Raw genomic sequence first — 11822 nt, 5'->3', positions numbered from 1 at the left:
TGTTCGCTGTGTGTTCGCTCTGTAGCGCTGTGTGTTCGCTCTGTAGCGCTGTGTGTTCGCTCTGTAGCGCTGTGTGTTCGCTCTGTAGCGCTGTGTGTTCGCTCTGTAGCGCTGTGTGTTCGCTCTGTAGCGCTGTGTGTTCACTCTGTAGTGCTGTGTGTTCGCTCTGTAGCGCTGTGTGTTCGCTCTGTAGTGCTGTGTGTTCGCTCTGTAGTGCTGTGTTCGCTGTGTGTTCGCTGTGTGTTCGCTCTGTAGCGCTGTGTGTTCGCTCTGTAGCGCTGTGTGTTTGCTCTGTAGCGCTGTGTGTTCGCTCTGTAGCGCTGTGTGTTCGCTCTGTGGCGCTGTGTGTTCGCTGTGTGTTCGCTCTGTAGCGCTGTGTGTTCGCTCTGTAGCGCTGTGTGTTCGCTCTGTAGCGCTGTGTGTTCGCTCTGTAGCGCTGTGTGTTCACTCTGTAGCGCTGTGTGTTCGCTCTGTAGCGCTGTGTGTTCGCTCTGTGGCGCTGTGTGTTCGCTGTGTGTTCGCTGTGTAGCGCTGTGTGTTCGCTGTGTGTTCGCTGTGTAGCGCTGTGTGTTCGCTCTGTAGCGCTGTGTAGCGCTGTGTAGCGCTGTGTGTTCGCTCTGTAGCGCTGTGTGTTCGCTGTGTGTTCGCTCTGTGGCGCTGTGTGTTCGCTGTGTGTTCGCTGTGTAGCGCTGTGTGTTCGCTGTGTGTTCGCTCTGTAGCGCTGTGTGTTCGCTGTGTAGCGCTGTGTGTTCGCTGTGTAGCGCTGTGTGTTCGCTGTGTGTTCGCTCTGTAGCGCTGTGTGTAGCGCTGTGTGTTCGCTGTGTGTTCGCTGTGTAGCGATGTGTGTTCGCTCTGTAGCGCTGTGTGTAGCGCTGTGTGTTCGCTGTGTGTTCGCTGTGTAGCGCTGTGTGTAGCGCTGTGTGTTCGCTCTGTAGCGCTGTGTGTAGCGCTGTGTGTTTGCTGTGTGTTCGCTGTGTAGCGCTGTGTGTAGCGCTGTGTGTTCGCTCTGTAGCGCTGTGTGTTCGCTGTGTGTTCGCTGTGTGTTCGCTCTGTAGCGCTGTGTGTTCGCTGTGTGTTCGCTCTGTACCGCTGTGTGTTCGCTGTGTGTTCGCTCTGTAGCGCTGTGTGTTCGCTCTGTAGCGCTGTGTGTTCGCTGTGTGTTCGCTGTGTGTTCGCTGTGTGTTCGCTCTGTAGCGCTGTGTGTTCGCTCTGTAGCGCTGTGTGTTCGCTCTGTAGCGCTGTGTGTTCGCTGTGTGTTCGCTCTGTAGCGCTGTGTGTTCGCTGTGTGTTCGCTCTGTAGCGCTGTGTGTTCGCTCTGTAGCGCTGTGTGTGTTCCCTCTGTAGCGCTGTGTGTTCGCTCTGTAGCGCTGTGTGTGTTCACTCTGTAGCGCTGTGTGTTCGCTCTGTAGCGCTGTGTGTGTTCGCTCTGTAGCGCTGTGTGTGTTCGCTCTGTAGCGCTGTGTGTTCGCTCTGTAGCGTTGTGTGTTCGCTCTGTAGCGTTGTGTGTTCGCTCTGTAGCGTTGTGTGTTCGCTCTGTAGCGCTGTGTGTAGCGTTGTGTGTTCTCTCTGTAGCGCTGTGTGTTCGCTCTGTAGCGCTGTGTGTTCGCTCTGTAGCGCTGTGTGTTCACTCTGTAGCGTTGTGTGTTCGCTCTGTAGCGCTGTGTTCGCTCTGTAGCGCTGTGTGTTCGCTCTGTAGCGCTGTGTGTTCGCTCTGTAGCGCTGTGTGTTCACTCTGTAGCGCTGTGTGTTCGCTCTGTAGCGCTGTGTGTAGCGCTGTGTGTTCGCTCTGTAGCGCTGTGTGTTCACTCTGTAGCGCTGTGTGTTCGCTGTGTGTTCGCTGTGTGTTCGCTCTGTAGCGCTGTGTGTTCGCTGTGTGTTCGCTGTGTGTTCACTCTGTAGCGCTGTGTGTTCGCTGTGTGTTCGCTGTGTGTTCGCTGTGTGTTCGCTCTGTAGCGCTGTGTGTTCGCTCTGTAGCGCTGTGTGTTCGCTCTGTAGCGCTGTGTGTTCGCTCTGTAGCGCTGTGTGTGTTCCCTCTGTAGCGCTGTGTGTTCGCTCTGTAGCGCTGTGTGTTCGCTCTGTAGCGCTGTGTGTGTTCCCTCTGTAGCGCTGTGTGTTCGCTCTGTAGCGCTGTGTGTTCGCTCTGTAGCGCTGTGTGTGTTCCCTCTGTAGCGCTGTGTGTTCGCTCTGTAGCGCTGTGTGTTCGCTCTGTAGCGCTGTGTGTGTTCCCTCTGTAGCGCTGTGTGTTCACTCTGTAGCGCTGTGTGTTCGCTTTGTAGCGCTGTGTGTGTTCACTCTGTAGCGCTGTGTGTTCGCTCTGTAGCGCTGTGTGTGTTCACTCTGTAGCGCTGTGTGTTCGCTGTGTGTTCGCTGTGTGTTCGCTGTGTGTTCACTCTGTAGCGCTGTGTGTTCGCTGTGTGTTCACTCTGTAGCGCTGTGTGTTCGCTGTGTGTTCGCTGTGTGTTCGCTGTGTGTTCACTCTGTAGCGCTGTGTGTTCACTCTGTAGCGCTGTGTTCGCTCTGTAGCTTTGTGTGTTCACTCTGTAGCGCTGTGTGTTCGCTCTGTAGCGCTGTGTGTTCGCTCTGTAGCGCTGTGTGTTCGCTGTGTGTTCGCTGTGTGTTAGCTGTGTGTTCGCTGTGTGTTCGCTCTGTAGCGCTGTGTGTTCGCTGTGTGTTCACTCTGTAGCGCTGTGTGTTCGCTGTGTGTTCACTCTGTAGCGCTGTGTGTTCGCTGTGTGTTCACTCTGTAGCGCTGTGTGTTCGCTGTGTGTTCGCTGTGTGTTCGCTGTGTGTTCGCTGTGTGTTCGCTCTGTAGCGCTGTGTGTTCACTCTGTAGCGCTGTGTGTTCGCTCTGTAGCGCTGTGTGTTCGCTCTGTAGCGCTGTGTGTTCGCTCTGTAGCGCTGTGTGTTCGCTCTGTAGCGCTGTGTGTTCGCTCTGTAGCGCTGTGTGTTTGCTGTGTGTTAGCTGTGTGTTCGCTGTGTGTTCGCTCTGTAGCGCTGTGTGTTCGCTGTGTGTTCGCTGTGTGTTCGCTCTGTAGCGCTGTGTGTTCGCTGTGTGTTCGCTGTGTGTTCGCTGTGTGTTCACTCTGTAGCGCTGTGTGTTCGCTGTGTGTTCGCTGTGTGTTCGCTGTGTGTTAGCTGTGTGTTCGCTGTGTGTTCACTCTGTAGCGCTGTGTGTTCGCTGTGTGTTAGCTGTGTGTTCGCTCTGTAGCGCTGTGTGTTCGCTGTGTGTTAGCTGTGTGTTCGCTGTGTGTTCACTCTGTAGCGCTGTGTGTTCGCTGTGTGTTCGCTGTGTGTTCGCTGTGTGTTAGCTGTGTGTTCGCTGTGTGTTCGCTCTGTAGCGCTGTGTGTTCGCTGTGTGTTCACTCTGTAGCGCTGTGTGTTCACTCTGTAGCGCTGTGTGTTCGCTCTGTAGCGCTGTGTGTTCGCTGTGTGTTCGCTGTGTGTTAGCTGTGTGTTCGCTGTGTGTTCACTCTGTAGCGCTGTGTGTTCACTCTGTAGCGCTGTGTGTTCGCTCTGTAGCGCTGTGTGTTCGCTGTGTGTTAGCTGTGTGTTCGCTGTGTGTTCGCTCTGTAGCGCTGTGTGTTCACTCTGTAGCGCTGTGTGTTCGCTGTGTGTTCGCTGTGTGTTCGCTCTGTAGCGCTGTGTGTTCACTCTGTAGCGCTGTGTGTTCGCTGTGTGTTCGCTCTGTAGCGCTGTGTGTTCGCTGTGTGTTCGCTCTGTAGCGCTGTGTGTTCACTCTGTAGCGCTGTGTGTTCGCTGTGTGTTCGCTCTGTAGCGCTGTGTGTTCGCTGTGTGTTCGCTCTGTAGCGCTGTGTGTTCGCTGTGTGTTCGCTGTGTGTTCGCTCTGTAGCGCTGTGTGTTCGCTCTGTAGCGCTGTGTGTTCGCTCTGTAGCGCTGTGTGTTCGCTCTGTAGCGCTGTGTTCGCTCTGTAGCGCTGTGTGTTCACTCTGTAGCGCTGTGTGTTCGCTCTGTAGCGCTGTGTGTTCGCTGTGTGTTCGCTGTGTGTTCGCTCTGTAGCGCTGTGTGTTCGCTCTGTAGCGCTGTGTGTTCGCTCTGTAGCGCTGTGTGTTCGCTCTGTAGCGCTGTGTGTTCGCTCTGTAGCGCTGTGTGTTCGCTCTGTAGCGCTGTGTGTTCGCTCTGTAGCGCTGTGTGTTCACTCTGTAGCGCTGTGTGTTCGCTCTGTAGCGCTGTGTGTTCACTCTGTAGCGCTGTGTGTTCGCTCTGTAGCGCTGTGTGTTCGCTCTGTAGCGCTGTGTGTTCGCTGTGTGTTCGCTGTGTGTTCGCTCTGTAGCGCTGTGTGTTCGCTCTGTAGCGCTGTGTGTTCGCTCTGTAGCGCTGTGTGTTCGCTCTGTAGCGCTGTGTGTTCACTCTGTAGCGCTGTGTGTTCGCTCTGTAGCGCTGTGTGTTCGCTCTGTAGCGCTGTGTGTTCGCTCTGTAGCGCTGTGTGTTCGCTCTGTAGCGCTGTGTGTTCACTCTGTAGCGCTGTGTGTTCACTCTGTAGCGCTGTGTGTTCGCTCTGTAGCGCTGTGTGTTCGCTCTGTAGCGCTGTGTGTTCGCTCTGTGGCGCTGTGTGTTCGCTGTGTGTTAGCTGTGTGTTAGCTGTGTGTTCGCTCTGTAGCGCTGTGTGTTCGCTCTGTAGTGCTGTGTGTTCGCTCTGTAGTGCTGTGTGTTCGCTCTGTAGTGCTGTGTGTTCGCTCTGTGGCGCTGTGTGTTCGCTGTGTGTTAGCTGTGTGTTAGCTGTGTGTTCGCTCTGTAGCGCTGTGTGTTCGCTCTGTAGCGCTGTGTGTTCGCTCTGTGGCGCTGTGTGTTCGCTGTGTGTTAGCTGTGTGTTCGCTGTGTGTTCGCTCTGTAGTGCTGTGTGTTCGCTCTGTAGCGCTGTGTGTTCGCTCTGTGGCGCTGTGTGTTCGCTGTGTGTTCGCTGTGTGTTAGCTGTGTGTTAGCTGTGTGTTCGCTGTCGGCTACGGTAGAAACATGACGTCACAATATGTCGCCCTTCATAGAAGGGGGTGCCCGCGGTTATGTAGATATAAATGTCTCATTCTAAGGTAATAAAAACATTACGGTTTATTAAGTAAGTTCTTTATACGCCTCTAAAAACATAGTTATGGATGTCATATTGCATTTCTGTTAATAGATACTCAAAATTATTACACATTGCACCTTTAACGAGTTAATATCTCAGAATTACGAGATCATTTTTCTTGAAATAGAGTTCAAAATGTTTCTTGAAAAACATTTTTTTCACTCTGTTTTTATGAATTAATGAGTTACTCATAATTTTGAGATAATTAACTTGTTAATTCAGAAAAACAGAGTAGATTTTTTTCCTCAAGTGAATGCAATACGCTTCCGTAGTTATTAAATAAGTAGCAGATCAACCCTACGAATAAAATGAGTTAATCATTTGCAGTCAGCTTTTGTGAGGATAGACTGTTAGACTGAAGTGTTGTGTTTCTGCCGAGAGGAACTAGGACAGCCATGACACACTGACGGCTTCTGGCATATAAACACTAATATAAACAGCATCTGACCTTGTGGGCGCTTCACCACACAATATTAACACGTGTGAGGGGAAAAGCTGTTTGCATGCAGGTGTGAGCTTGCTCTCCGTCTCACTTCAAACAGGAATCTTATAGGTTTAGTTTTGGACTAGAGAAAATTATTTTAACTAGAAATAATTCACTGTAATAAGTCATCAACTGAGGCATGAGATTATTACCAAAATCTAGTTTTAAGACTCAGTCATTGAAAACCCCGAACTGACTAGCATTAATTCACTGAGGCAAGGCATACTGCTAAATTTTCTTTTCTTTTACTTTTTAAGTGTACATTCTTGGTCTTGTTTATCTTCAAAATCTCAGAATATCAAAAATGACATTCATTCACATATTCCTTTTACTTTTCAGTGTCCCCAATCCCGCATCTGGCTCCGTATAATCCCCACTTTAAGAACCAATCAGTTCCCGACTGATAAACTCAAACCATTTAACGTTGCTCAGCGAAATCCAGTAAAGGTAAAAATTTCATAATAAAGATTTTGCATTAGGTTTTTTATGCAACTTTTCCGAATGCTACTTGGTTTGAAATTGAGCCGTACTTCACCCATCACTGCATTATTGATAGTGGACAACTGGAAATGTTGCGAATGTGACCAAGCCTTGACACTGAAGAAAATAAATGTTCCAAACAGCATTTCAGGTTTACCTTTGTTAACACCACCAAAAATAAGAAGACTTGCATTGTAAGCGCATTAAAACAATCACGTTCTTTGATTTGCATCTTTGTTGTCCTAATAAACTGAGGGACAAGGCGAAATAATTTTCTGTGGTAATCGACAACAGGCCACAGATGCTATCGCTAGTTTGACTCGTAATGAACCCGAAACCTTCAGCTCAAAGGACTTTATTTCAATAGAATGCATTGTTTGGTCCAAATCAGTAGAGGAAGGCCGAAGCTTTAGCAGAAGTGTGCCATCTCTGTGGTGTTAGCAGAACGGACCTCAGACCACACACTGTCAGCATAGCATCCCTCATTTAGACTGGCCAGGGAATGCTTCTGATTTGTCCTTTTACATTCTTTACATGGTGAGTACACACATTTGATGCATCTGCTAACCTGCTAATTCTATGCAACTTCACGACATCAAACGTTGCGGGGAAGATAATGAACTGTCATGAAGAGAACAGCAGATTCAGAACAAAAGCGAGCGCAGGAAGTGTGTTCAACCACACACCTTTGCAGAGCACTTCACACACACTGTTGCTATAGAAACAGCAGCCCATAGTGAGCCTTCAGCTGCTGAACACACCTCGAGTCACTGACAGAAGAACAACGAAAGCTGTGTCTAATCTGCTCTCGCCACAGCCATTGTCATTCACTCGCCCTTTAAAATCACACTGGAATATTCACACTATTATATTATAGGGCAAAGGAAGTCATCGACTGAGGCGTGAGTTTATTATCAAAATCTAGTTTTACGAATCAGTCTTTGAAAACCCCACACGAACTGACCACTAATCAGAATATCTCTAGTCTGTGCAGCGTTGGATTAACAATCACATATTAGTAATCACTTATTTCAGTCCAAAATTCAATAATGCAATATATGTGTGTGTGTGTGTGTGTGTGTGTGTGTGTGTGTGTGTGTGTGTGTGTGTGTGTGTGTGTGTGTGTGTGTGTGTGTGTGTGTGTTCATGTTTTTTCTATCCCGGTGGGGACTTAAACCTGAACACACACTGATTCATGGGGACTCGTGTCACTGTGGGCCTAAACTGAGGCCCCATGAGGAAACAAGCTTATAAATCATACAGAATTAGTTGTTTTTTGAAATGTAAAAATGTAGCATGTGTTCTGCACTGAGTCGAGTTAGGGGTCGGGTTAGTGTAAGAGGAGAGAATATACAGTAGCATAAAAACCATTACGTCTGTGGAGAGTCCCCACAAAGATAGTGGACCAGGTGTGTGTGTTTATCTACTATATTTTCTATTATAATAGGCATAAATTATAATCATATATAAGTGATTTAGTGCAGAGTGTGAAATGTAAGGATATGGAAAAGATTTCCAGGTGCATTAACCGCTTTTTACTGTCTCCTTATCATTTTGAAAGGACATTGAAAAGTTGCTAAAGATATACCGTGTGAAAAAAGAGTGAGCAACGTGTAACAAGACAACGCTGAATTACATAACCTCAGGGTAGGAACTATCTCATGGAATAAGAAACATGATTAGAGTATCCTCAGTGTAACTCACGCGTGTGTGTTTAGGGATCTCGCTGATGATGATGAACACACTGGAGATCACTGTGTGGCCGCCTGTCTACAATCTGCTTTTTATTTTTTATTTAAATAATAATAATAGCCTAATAATAATAGAAATAATAACTTATAGCTAACATGAGCAGTGACTGTTTAGATTTTAGGTTTGTCAATTTTATGATAGGCTATCAGTATCCGAATCAACTAAACATTTCATCAGTAATGATTATATGGAGCATATAACGCTCATTTATGGTAGAAAGAAGATCAAGGTGTCCTTACCATGCGTTTATCTCCAAAGTTTCATGTCATGTGAGTACGGCTGAGCTGAGGCGCACTGCAGTTTCCTGAAGCGCAGAACACAGATCACACACTCCTACAGCAGGAAGTCAAAGAGAAATCCACTGGGCTACTGCATTTACATACGCCTATCCGAGGCTTACACACATTTAAAACATCAGGAATATTGTCACCAAAATACTGTTCATTTTAAGTATGCTTAAGTAAAGTTGAAAAATATATTTTAAAGTATACTTTAGGTAGTAATTATACTAATATTAATGTAATTGAAGTATACTTGTAAGTCTACTGTTTCAATACTACTTGGGACTAAATTGGCCCACTTTGTATAAAAGTATTATTATTATTATTATACTTTATTGTCCCATTCCTGGGAAATTTGTCTTGGACAGCATGACACAACATCAGTCACACACAACACAATACATACAATAACATGCAATAATAAGCAATAACACATTTCAATGAATTATATAAAAAATTAGCAGCATACTACATCAATTAAATGAAAAAAATCTCTATTTAAAATTATACTTAATTGTAACAGTAGTAAACTCAACTAGTTTACAACTATGTTTTTCATTTGTACTGCAACTATACTACAAGTGAACTTATTGATAGTTTACTAGTCAAATACTTGTTTTATAGTTTATGAAAGTATAGCTTGAAGTATACTCTCAGTAAACTATACAAGTTTAGTAGTTTTATACTGCAAATGTACTTGCAAGTTAATATAACATCATACTTATAGTTTACTATATTTTATTTTTACACTTTAAGGATACTATGTTCCTATTTAGGTGTTATTTTTTATACTTGAAATATACCTTTAACTCTTTCCATTTTAAACATTTTATTCTAGCATTTATTCGTGCATCCTTATATCAACACTTGTAAGTTTCATAAAAAAGCAACATTTTAAACAAAAGGCTGAGCAAACGCATTTTCTAGACCTGGTCCGGATGGGAGAGCACAGGTGTAGTGGACCGAGTCCATCAGCGCTTCACATCGTCCTCTTCTTGGGTTCAACATGTCATTCGGTAACGTTAGGCAGTTTTGAACTTATGTGCTGTGTAATGTTTGATGAGCGATAGCGTTATTTACATTTGCGTAAGCAATATTCTATCGCTAGTTTCTGCTTCTTCTTCACCTGTGTTGTTTTGATCAGGAGATTGAGTCCTCTTTCAGGAGATGTGTGACAGCGCCCCCTGCCGTGTAACAGCGGAGACGGAGAGCCGGAATATTCCTATCTCGAACATTCAGGGATTAGAAGTAAATTCCAGAGACGGTAAATTGGTAAATTCCTATGTACTCTACCAGTGGACCATAGCCTACCCTACACACACATTCAGATACTCCGAATTAGGAATACATCTGGGTTTTTTAATTTATAAATCAATATTTTCAAACAATATAAGTTATAAGTCAATATAAGACAGTAGGCTATGTAAACTATGTGAAAAGTATTTAATAGGCTACTCAAGCAAAAGAGTTTAGCTACAAGCTTATACTTGATTCTCGATCAAAAGATTGAGTACAAGTATTTCTGTCTAAGTTTAAGAAGTAGCTACAAGAAGTAGCCTATATTTCTGAGAAGTACAGAAAAAGTACTTAGACTTACGAGTTATTTTTAGTTTTAAAGAAGTGTACAAATAGCACACTTGAATAAACATCTTTTTCGTAAGGACATGCAGGAACGTACAGAGTCTCTAGTTTATTGATGGCCTGTGGTTTATTTTAATCTGAATATTTTAATATAATTCTTTAAGTTTAAATAAAGGAAAACAAATATTGCCTTCGACTCGCATCGATTTTATCGAATTAAAGAACCCCTAACGCAGTCTGTGTGGACTGAAGTTCTCTCCTATCGACACTGGTGTTGAGCTTTATCTCCCTCTGTCGGTCAAGTGGAAGAACCCAAGAGAGCATTTTATCAACACAATCTCTTTATTCTTTTAAACCTAACAAAAATACTGATAAAACAAAAAGTCATCAAGAATAGTTTTGGAATCGGATCGTGAGGTGCCTAAAGATTCCCACCCCTAATATATATATATAGGCTACACACATTTTACGGAAGGATTTGGCTTATATCCTGAGACATAAACATAAATGTGGCCAATAACACACAATAACAGAGACTAAAAAAAAAAACAATGCAAACACAACTACTAAAATAATGCTATCTGTAGGCCATTACCCATTCAACATATTTATTAATTTGAGCCTGTATAAAGCAACTTGAATTTGTAACTTGTTTTTTTGTTGTTTTTACATGAGAACTACATTTGAGAATGCTAACTCAAACCCCAGAATATGTCATTCTTTGAATGATATTTTAAACAGTGTAGCTAATATGCCATCCATTACAAACAAAAGGGACAGTGCTATGTGTGTGTTTTAATGTTCTGCCAACAGTGGCGTTCACACGGCCAAATCCACATGTGCGATTCAATGTAATCGACTTATAACAGTTTCAAGATTCTGCTTTACTAAACAAATATGACAGCAAGACTTTATCAATTAATCTTCTTTATTTTCACATTTAAAAATAAGTCATCTTATAAGCTTTAAGTTTTCAAGAAAAAAATGCAACATTAACCGTACCAAGGCATCTTAAAATCAAATCATATAAACACTGGCTGAAGGCAAAACTATCTCAACACAGAAAGTGTGACAATGCATTTCCACACCATAGAAAAACAAAGGGGAAAAACACAAACAAACAATTAAATGTGACTCAACATGACTGTCAGATTATAGTGACACACATGAATCTCCCCGGGAAAAGAGCTTAAATATTCTGAAGCTGACTGGAAACGTATCAAATACTACAGTAGTGCATTATATTCTGAATGGGAAGGTAAAGTCACTGAAATATTGGTTCTGTTGAGCTGAATATTCCCAAGGTTTAGGCTCAGTTTACAAGTATTTACTGTATAGTACAACACAAAAATCAAACAAGTTATGTAGATTTCTTTAAAATCTCAGTTTGAGACATTGATAGTCCAGTGCTAACTCACGTCTTAATCACCGTGTTGTGTCAGCCCAGTATTTCCTGTACATTTACAACCAATCCCCTACAAGCAATAAGTAGGACACATTTGCACACCTCTAGTGATGTCACAATGAAGGAGCAAAAGGTGTGGACCAATAAAAAACAGGCAGAATGAAGAGACCACGCCCACAGCCTTTCCTTCTGCACCAATGAACGGTCCTCGAAACCCCACAGGATCTGAGGAGACGCAGACCGAGACATCACGGGAACCGTGTCCTTGTGAAAAATATCATGATGGCATTTAAAATATACAACACTTAAAATATAGATTTTAAAAAGTTCTTTTCTCTTTCAGTTATGCAAGAATCTGCATGCTTTTAGCCAAAAATGTGTCTAACTTTCCAGCAGCAAGACAGCATAGAAATGGAGAAATAAAACAGCTTACAAATATTAAACTAAAAAACACCTCACATATTTTGCTAAAATTGGTATACTTTGGGAACAAAACCGATAAGGGGTCAGCAATACCCAAAAAGCAGGCCCACAAGAAATCTCAAAATCAAAGTTTTAATGAAATAACCCACCTTTTTTTTTTTTTTTTTTGAAATATTCTGGCTGGTTTATTAATGCTTTCAGCTGCTAATAAAGGTGTAGGACTCTCAGCTCAACACATTTGACCATATTTAGCCCAAAAGTTTCTGTCACCTTGAGGTTTTACACCCTTAAAGGGCCCGAAAGACCTGCAGCTTTAACAAGAGCATGCTCGTG

This window comes from Rhinichthys klamathensis, unplaced genomic scaffold, assembly GCF_029890125.1.
Source record: "Rhinichthys klamathensis goyatoka isolate OS25496 unplaced genomic scaffold, OSU_Roscu_1.1 h1tg000357l_1, whole genome shotgun sequence".
Classification (NCBI taxonomy): Eukaryota; Metazoa; Chordata; class Actinopteri; order Cypriniformes; family Leuciscidae; genus Rhinichthys; species Rhinichthys klamathensis.
The sequence above is the reverse complement of the archived record's forward strand: the minus strand, read 5'-3'. Positions refer to the sequence as shown.